The sequence below is a fragment of the Hypanus sabinus genome, chromosome 20, assembly GCF_030144855.1.
Source record: "Hypanus sabinus isolate sHypSab1 chromosome 20, sHypSab1.hap1, whole genome shotgun sequence".
Lineage (NCBI taxonomy): Eukaryota > Metazoa > Chordata > Chondrichthyes > Myliobatiformes > Dasyatidae > Hypanus > Hypanus sabinus.
In genome coordinates, this window is record NC_082725.1 from 47,357,057 (window position 1) to 47,366,984 (window position 9,928).

Below are 9,928 nucleotides of genomic sequence, written 5' to 3' on the forward strand. Positions count from 1 at the left end.
AACATACTGTGTGGTATCTCAGTTGTACAGCAGCTGATAGGAAAGCACTTCAGCAGGTCGTCTCCAGCACACAGAAGATCATCCAGACACAGCTCCCAGTCCTGGAGGACACCTACAGCTCACGCTGCCTAAGGAAAGCTACAAGCATCTGTAAGGACAATACACACCCATGCAATCATCTGCTTGAACTTCTTCCATCTGGAAGACATTATATTTTCTATGCCCACACTTCCAGACTGAAAAATAGCTTTTTCCCCAAAGCTATAATTGCTCTGAACTAATCGATCAAGCATCATTCATAAATTTGTTACATTGCTACTTTTAATACTGGTTTTATGGCTGTCACGCATCTGAGTTGCGCTTTTCTACTGCTAGACATTGCTTGTACTGGCTGGTTACTTGATTTGATCCTGATGAAGGGTCTCGGCCCAAAATGTTGACAGCGCTTCTCCCTATAGATGCTGCCTGACCTGCTGTGTTCCACCAGCATTTTGTGTGTGTTGTTACTTGATTTTATTTATTGCTTATCTATTTTATTTGTTGTTTTATGATATTGAGTATGAGACTTGCAAACTCATTTTCGCTGTATTGGTGCATGAAAATTGTACTATGTAATGACAATAAACATATTTCATTCATTCATTCATTCATTTCATTCATTACTTTCTAAGATGGTTGACAACTTTAACTATCAACAAAAGTATCAAAGTCAGAAAACACTTCACGAAGTCAGCTTATCCAATTGAAATTCCTTTCCTTCAGACAGGGTCCTACTGGATCCTTCCTTTTCACATGGTATTGCAGTAAATAATACAACTTTAAAGAAGTGATATCATGAAAGGAACAAATATCGCCAATGAACCAATATTATTAGCTGCAACACATACACAGGTCTTAATGTTGTATCATTTGAAGAAACTTCCTCCTCCTCTGGCAGCTTATTTTAAAGAATATGTTATTCCACGTGCCTTCTGCAGCAAGTGTGTCATTCCAGGTAGTCAACTAATATTCCCAGCACCAGTCCTACCCAGAGTTGGTGCAATAGTCCCAGTCAACATCCCCCACCAGGATCATTTCAGTGACAGTGACAGCAAGATTGAGATATAAGTTGCCTGGCACACACAAGGAATGACCTCTTGATTATGGCGATTAAAGGGTGCACCGACACTCTGTAACCATGTCTTCAAGAAAAAAAAAGCAGGCAAAAGAAAACAGATATTCTTTTCGCAGTTGAAAATACTTAACCATTCACACTCGTGCAGCCTATCATGTTCTTTGGGGTCTGACAGAATTCATTTCTGCAGTGTATCAAGTTTCTTGGTCATATTTGTTTTAAATACTTGGCAACAAGGCTGAGGTTACAAAGAAGGAGCATGCTTCCTGGTTGGACAACTGGATTTCTCATCCTGCACCCTTGCAAACAGCATGAATAATACATCCCTGCTCTCAGGTCACGAATCATTTTATAGTCCTTGACAGACCTGAGAAAGAGTGAAGACTGCATTCATTTGGGTGGATTTAACTACACAAGTACAAAGTACTTTGTGCCTGTGTTTCTTTTCCCACTGAGTACCGAAAACCTGAGCTGGAACCAATATTCAGCACAGAGTAAGAAAACAAGGTACTGTGCACCATAAGCTATCAAGTAATCACCTTTGAATTCCTTCCAAAGCAAACTAAAATAACACTGCTTATCTTTCCCCCCTCTATCTCAGTGTGATTTAATTTTACATATCTGTATATAAAAATAAACAAAGACACACTCTCATGCATGGTATCAGTCATTGCTCAGTTGGTGGTAGACTTGTCTCGAGTTAGAACATTGTGGGTCACGGACCTACTCTGGAGTCTGTTTTCTAGACTGGTAAATCAGTGCAGTCACAGATACAGTATCACAGGCGTTCTCTTTCTAATATGTCATTACATTGAAACTCTGATCTATCATCTCAGTTAGGGGTATCGGACCTGATGGCATTATTCTGAAAAAGGGCAGTGGAGTTTCCCCATCTTCCATATCAATATTCATCCCTCAAGTGACACCACAAAAATAGATCATCTCACCTTCAGCTCTTTGCTGTTGTAGAGCATTGTACTGAACAAAGTACCTGCTGCACTTCCTCCATTACAAACTATTCACTTCATTTACGTGCTTCTAATGTTTCAATAGTCGTTACTTACTTATCCCATAATCTCTAGATTCATGGAGAGATACAGCACAGGCACATTGGCCCAACTCGTCCTTGCCAACTGGATTGCCCAGTGAGTTGGTCTCATCCGCTATATTTGGCCCGTAGACCTCGAAACCTCTTCTATAAAGGCACTTAACAAGATGGCTTTTAAATTCTGACAATATGCCCACTTTATCCACTAGTTCTGGCATCTTATTATAAATAGATGCCATGCTGTGGTGAACTACATAGACAGGCCCCCCCCCCCACCCCCCGCTGACTGCTCCTGTGGCTCCTCCCAAGGACCCTGGTATAAAGGCGATTGGGGACTCCGCCCCGGTCTCAGTCTCCAGGATGCAGTTTGGTGGTCAATTGCTGCTTGTTCTTTCTTCCAGCCAATAAAAGCCGATATCTCAGAGAGTTATTGATGGTGCATCACATGCTTTGCATGAAAAAGCTATCTTAATAAGCCTTTTAAATCTCTCACCTTTGATTTTTAACCTGTGATTTCTTGTTCTTCCATTACTGGGAAGACTATGTGCTCTTACCCTGTCTATGGTTCTCATGATCTTTAACATACCTTTAACAGGCTGTGGAACCATTTGTTTAGGTACAGGTAACAAAAAAATTGCCAACAAACTTTGGTCAACTACACTTTGTATGAGGTCAATTCCACAAAGCCGTTTGAAAAACAAGGGTTTAAAGAAATGAATGTATGGTTGAGACCTACACCAATGAATAGCTGAAACTGGAAGTCGATGTGATTTTGGGTCCTTCAATTGAATCAAAGAAATATACTTGGTGAATATCTGGAACCAATCAGAGGATTGAACTGGGGGAAGGGAATAGAATTAATAGTGAGGATGGAGACAAATAGTATTTTGATAATGAACTTTACTTTGGGCAAGAGGTATCACACCACCAGGCTCAGAAACGTTATTACCCTACAACCATCAGGCTCCTGAACTGGCCTGGATAACGTCATTCACCACTACTCTGCACTGATTCTAAAACCTACAGACTCACGTTCAAAGAGTCTTTGTAACTCATGCTCTCAATATTATATATTTTATTTATTTGTTTTCTTTTGTATATTAGTTGTTTGTCCATCTTTGCTTATGTACAGTTCTTTGTGAATTCTGTTGTATTTTTTATTTTCCAATGCAAAAAAAACTAAACTCTAAGCAGTATAAGTTCATATACTGTACATTGATGTCTGTACATTGTACATGTCTGTACATTGATAACAAATGTATCAATTTGAACTTCAATTGAAAGTCAAATTTCCATTGAACTTTGAATCAGAAGTTGCTCTCTGGATTCAGTCAGCATTCTCACTGATTCCACATTGCGCTTTTAAAGAGAATGCTGGAAGTTCACTTTAATATTTTCCCTCAGCCAGTGGTACAAAACACTGATTGCCTCTTAATTTATTTCATTGAGGTGTACAGGCGCTTGCTGAAGGCTGACTTCATTACATTGCTCTCGGAAAGAAGATTTTGGTAAGGCAATTTTAGATGCCCTGAAGTCAAGCAAAGTTCAGCATAACTGCAAAATTTTAGATCTCAAATGCCGTTAATGCGTCTGATGTTCTGTACTGGTCTGTTGTTTATTGGACTAACTGCTGTTTATAATGCTCTTTAAGTCTGTGTCGAAGTGGCCTCAAATATTTCAAGTTATTTCTTGCAAGGGAGCCAGTGCTGTTCCAGATGGCATCGATGTGCTGTGCTGATATATAACTGGTGTTATCAGTTACTGTTACAGGCTCATAAATGCAACCAGATCATCACAGCCGTGATTCATTTTAGATCTCATTAAAATCCACTGTCTTTTGTGTATTCTTCCCTGAACCAAAAAAAGACAACCATCTCTTTTTAATTTAGTAGCTCTTGCTTGCTAGGGACTGCATTCACTCTGCCACAATGTTTTCATTCCATCTCTGACAATGCTAAGCTTGCAATATCTTATTAAATTTCCCTAAGATGCCATCAAGCAACATTATGAAGGAGCTCGGTCAGAGAACATCAACTGTAATGATATAAGCATTCTAATCAACCAGTGACTGTGAAGACCCGACCATGAAAATATATTCAATAATTGACAAAGCATTTTTAATTGTCTATATTTTTCAGGAAAAACTAATACTAATTATAAGAAAAGCATGGAATTCATCCACAGGGAACATTGTTTACACATTTCAAATAATTTTGGATTCTATGTAACAGTTGCAGAGTAACAAGCCATTGGCATGTGTAAATTAGGCCAGACTGAATGAATTGGTATTTAGAACAACCCTAATTAAAAATGAACTATGCTAGAGTCTATGGTATCTTTACATTCTGAGTCTCACATCTTGCTAGAGACTTTTCAAATTCCACTTTCCATCACAATCAGCTGCTTCCCCTTGCTTTTTTCTCTTCTCACACACAGCTAATCTCAGGTGAATTTCAATGAGAGGACTGGTCAAATCCCTGAATTATATTTCTGCTTATATTAACGCAGCAAATACATAATCATAGTGGGTGTTAATCTTGGATTAATGCATTTTCAGAATGCCTTGTATTCTTTGGTGTAAAACTGAGCAAACTCACAAAGTCAGAAGATGCAACATAGCACGACCATTTGCTCCACCACCTTTCCCAAAGCAATGGAGCAAGCCCTGAAGCAATTTGTCACATGTCCATGTCGTTATCAAGCTAGAAGCCTTGAAGTCACAGTGTTTTTTTACAGCAGTGCCAAATACATACCACTTACTCTGGTTTGAAAACTAAAATTTGTTGGTTTTTGTATATACTGTAAAACCAACTCAGCATTGTGGTAGCTGAGAACTATTCATTGAAGCAAGCTATAAATAAATTATCTACGCTTTCTGTGAAAGAACAGCAACAGACTATCATTGGAACTGCTTGCCAATCACAGATGATCACTAAAGTCCTTTCTGACCCCTGTACCATATCAAGCAAACACTCACTGATCTTATCCCAATAACAACATGGAACTACTGCCCAGTTTCTTGGGAGTCTGAAAGCCTGGGATTGGAAGCATTAGGCAGTTCCCTGTGGCCATATTTAAATTATCATTAAAGGAACTACAACCATACTGACAATGAACTTCTGTAATAATAATAGTGCCAACATTTTTTGACATAATAGTCAAGTGAAGCATAATGGTGTTGGCACATTTAGGTCATAAGACACATCTTGGCCTTGGGATAAAGGAGGCCACCTCAAAATAGATTCAGATCTTATGAATTGCTTGAGTTAAATATTTGTTGGTGACCTTTGAACCCAGTTTAGTTTTTTTACATTTTCCACCAGTGCTTGGGGTTGTAAACTTAATCTTGTAAATTTCTTTCATTGTGGATATTTCTTGCAGAGGAAAGCAGATTAACTGTGAGGGCTTTCAAGCCTCCGAAACCCATTCAATGTTTTTTTTAAGTCTTATGACCATGAGCTCCAGATTCCAATCTATTTTTTTATATAACTGCTGCAGGGTTGAAGCTTTTCATGTAGGAAAGGATATTAATTTCCACTTTTTATGTTGCTACAAGTGATGATGTTAAATGTTAATAAGTGTCTCTAACTAGAGTGACGTTAACAGATTAGAGATTAAAGAAGCAATCTCCTGTCATATCAAAGAATAATTTAAATGAGCTTGAAAAATACATTTATTCTGCAACATAACATATTTCAGTATGCCACTGAATAGCAGGTTTTGTAAAGTACCTTTTTGAAGTTTATGAATTAATAAAAGGTAGGATTATATTTAGCCCATTAACAGGTGTTCTCTGACATCACTGGAGGATGATACAAAATCAAAGAGTTAACAAGAATGCCAAATCTGAGCTTGCCACTATAATTTCCACATACTAAGCTTCGTCTTCAAAAACAGCTCTATTTCCATCTTTAGTATCTCCATTTTTCCTTTTCAGGGTTCTTTTGACGACCCTGACCCAGAGCCACAAGTTGACTTCGGTTCTTTGCGGGAATGGGACCCACTTGGGGTGTCACGACTGGCCAAGGCGGCGGCCTAAGAGTTAGGCTCACCTTTAGAGGCCTAGGATCTCAGGACTCTGGAGGTGGGCGGATCCCGGACCGGTGTGTCGTGGGAGCTGGAAGATCAGAGGTTTCCAGAGCTTGGAAAAAGCAACACAACAGACTTTTAACATTGTAAACCAGCGAGTTGTTTGTTATGCCTCCCCTCTCGCTGTGAAATGGATTAATCTCTTTCTCCTTTATTCATGAGAGAGAGCCTGTGGTTTGTCGAATACTGGGTGAATGAGTAGTCTTTGGAGTACTGCACGTCTGTGTCTTTGTTGCAGCTTTGCTCACACTTGAGTGCTCGGTGGCGGGTGCTGATGTTATTTTTTGCCAGTGAGGTGGGGAGGGGAATTGTTGCTTCCTGCCACTTAAGCGTGGGAGGGAGGGGAGCTGGGGGAGGGGGGACTTTGGGGTTCTAACATTTAACTGTCATTCATTCTTTGGGGGCCTCCTCTGTTTTCGTGGATGTTTGCGAAGAAAAAGAATTTCAGGATGTATATTGTATGTACCTCTCTGACATTAAATGTTCCTTTGAAACCTTTGAAGTCCCCTTTTAACATCCTTAGCAAAACTTGACGTATTTCTTAATATGAAAATTAGTCTGGCATCCCCTCTCCTCTAAATAGATGTAGCTTCCATCAATTGCCAGGTCTTTCAGCTCGCCATTTCACCTTGAGTCATTCTCCACCAGGTTTATCAGTGGCAGAAGTTTACATTGGTACAGTACAGCACTTACTCAAGTATCACTCTACACTGGCTCATCGGGCATCCATTCCACAACAGCTAAACCTGTTTCACCCTGCATCAAGTGGCTTGACTTCACCCCCTCCCCATTAATAGTTGTATTATTAATTATTCATTCTATTATGAATCTGTTGTTGAGGTCTGCGCCAGCCAGAGTTCACCATGGATATTGCATCCTAGCTGTTGCCCATGTAGCAAGCTGCCCATCTCCATGCCTCTAATGAACCCAAAGGAACGGCAGAGATGGATACAGTTTGGGACTAGAAGCATCACAGGAGTTGCTAGTCAGCATTGAACTCAACGTAGAACTGCCTTGGGGGTTCAGCTCCAGATTTTTCCCTCAGGGTTTACTCATGAATCCTTCCTCATGAGCGGGTATAGACGCAAGGCAGTGGAGGTTTGAGATCAGAGTTTTCCTTCTCCTAGGTGAGCTGCCAACCACGGCTGACAAGCCCCATCTGCTCAAAGTGACTGGCTTTAAGGTGCCAGTAACCCATCTTTGCCCATTCTCCTGTCATTGGGCTTAGTAGCTAAGCCACATGTGTAGGCCAGTAGCTGGACTTGGTTGTCTGGGGTTATTTGAGGAGCACACCATTGGAGGTAGATATGTAACAGGTAGTGGGAGCTTGTCCCTGTTACCACCCCTGTCTATAACAACCTTAAGGAATCATTAATCTGTTGTACCTCTGTTGTAAATTGGCCTGGTGTGTTTCCACTTCAATTGACCTGATTTCTCTTCACATTAATTGACCAGTCAACATCAGTTAAACTGGTGACTCGCCTGAGCACCACAGCAGTTGTCTCAGTGTCACTCCATATCAATTGTCCTGGAGTCCCACTCCAACTATTCTGCTGTAGAATACCTTTTCAGTAGTCAATAGGTAACAATCATTACTATATTGGGTAAAAAGTTAAAAAATAAGGCAATAATTAACAGAACATAGTCATTATCAGTGTAAATACTGTGTTATAAACATATCTGTGTTACTGCCACTGTCTGTAAGGAGTTTATATGTTCTGTCTGTGACCACATGTGTATCCTCTGGGTGCTCCAGTTTCCTCCCACAGTCCAAGGACATACTGATTGGCAGGTTAGTTGGTCATTGTCAGTTGTCCTGTGATTAAGCTAGGGTTAAATCAGGGGTTGCTGGGCGGTGAGGCTTAAAGGGCCGGAAGGGCCTGTTCTGTGTTGTATCTCAATATTTAAATAAATACTGACTGGATTGGATGAACAATACTCTGATTACCTAATAGGCATTTATTCTGTAATTATGGTCTCCAATTCATTATTTTTCAATGTTGTTTTGGTCAGAATTACTTAAATAATTTAAAATATTTAAACAACACTACGTATTTCGTTTTACTTGTACTAATACTTACAATTTTTTTTCAAATAGCATTAACATTCTAATCTCCACAAAATTGTTTGTCAATGGGGGGATGGGCCTTCTACAGATTCCTAATGGAGCTGTTCAGTACTCAGTCACTAGGAACCAAACAAGAATTGTTCTCGTAAGGCAGCAGCCCTTCACTGAACATTTAGTCCTAGTACTTCCCTATTAGATGGTCACTTGGATAAACTGTGCTATCAGTGGTAAACACTGTACACTTGTCAATGCCACCAGATCTATTCTTGTAAACTTGCTTATCTGAGTCCTAAGTGGTGAGGTACTGCTTTTCCGGCAGGTCCTACATAGCATAAATCTGACACGTGAGCAAGCCCAAGAAACAACTAAGTACCTAAGGCAAATCCCTATCTGCATTGTCAAACACATCAAGGACTTTAAATGAGTGCTCTTGATGTTCAGAAATATTGTAAAACAAAAACATTAATGGAAATCAAAGAATTAATTAAAATCACTAAAATTAGTTATAAAAGATTAATCAAGTTCCCATAATCAAAAGTAATTAAGCATCAATTTGAAATATACAATTTTTCCCCCACATCTCAGTATCTTGTACCCACTGATCTTTAATCAAGAGATTGGATGCTCCTTTTCCCAAGATGCATGGGAGGCAGACTAGCACAGGTACAACAGATAGATACATTACTGCTTGGGGAACATGGAAAGCTTGCGACACTCCATTGGACTACAAGAGATCCAGTGTTGATCACAGCCAGGAAACTGGCAATAGAATCTCCTTGTTTGTGCTGGAGTGCCACTTTATCTCATGCTTGCTGTCTATAGTTCCCAATAGGTTCTTATCATATTTGGAAGATAATGGTGACAACAAACAGTAATAAATTGTACTTATGGAGAGGTTTTATTGCAGCAAAATGCCCCGGTATATTACACTGGACCATTATGAAACTAGCAATTTACTCCAAGCCATAGCACTAATCATCATATCACATGATCAAAAGTGTTTAAAAAGTATGAGGCCACACTCAGGTTGGAGGAACAATACCTCATATTCTGTCTGGATAACCTCCAACTTGATAGCATAAGCATCACATAATTTCCCTTCTTCCCCATCTCTTCCTTAGCCATTCCCCTTTCTGGTTCCCCTCCTACCCTTTCTCTTCTCCTTACCTGCCATCACCCCCCTCTGGCGACTCTCTTCCTTTCCTTTCTCACATGACCGACTCTCCCCTCCTATCAGGTCCCTTCTTCTTCAGCCCTTTACCTTTTCCACCTATCACCTCCCAGCTTCTCATTTCTTCCCCTCCTCCACCCACCCTCATGTGTCTTTCTCTATCACCTGCCAGCTTGTGCTCCTTTCCCTCCCCCACCTGCTTATTCTGGCTTCTTCCCCCTTCCTTCCCAGTTCTAATGAAGGATCTCAGCCTGAACATTGACTGCTTATTCCCCTTGATAGATGCTGCCTGGCCTGCTGATTCCTCCAACACCTTGTGTGTGTTAATTTGGATCTCCAGCAAATGCAGAATTTCTTGTGCTTTTTAAGAGTGATAAATTTGATGGAACTTATTGAAGAGGAAATGTTTATGGAAAGGTTAAGAGTTTAGGGCCTTGG

The 9,928-nt window shown here is 40.1% G+C and overlaps 1 protein-coding gene across 1 annotated transcript in view; it reads left to right on the top strand.

Annotated features, from left to right (window-relative positions):
* Positions 1 to 6,533, top strand: part of LOC132378690 (uncharacterized) — a 48,775-nt gene extending 42,242 nt beyond the window's left edge. Inside the window, exon 3 of the mRNA XM_059945796.1 lies at positions 6,100 to 6,533. The gene's annotated coding sequence lies outside the window, so the exon portion shown is untranslated. The remainder of the gene's footprint in view (positions 1 to 6,099) is intronic.
* Positions 6,534 to 9,928: the final 3,395 nt, after the last annotated feature.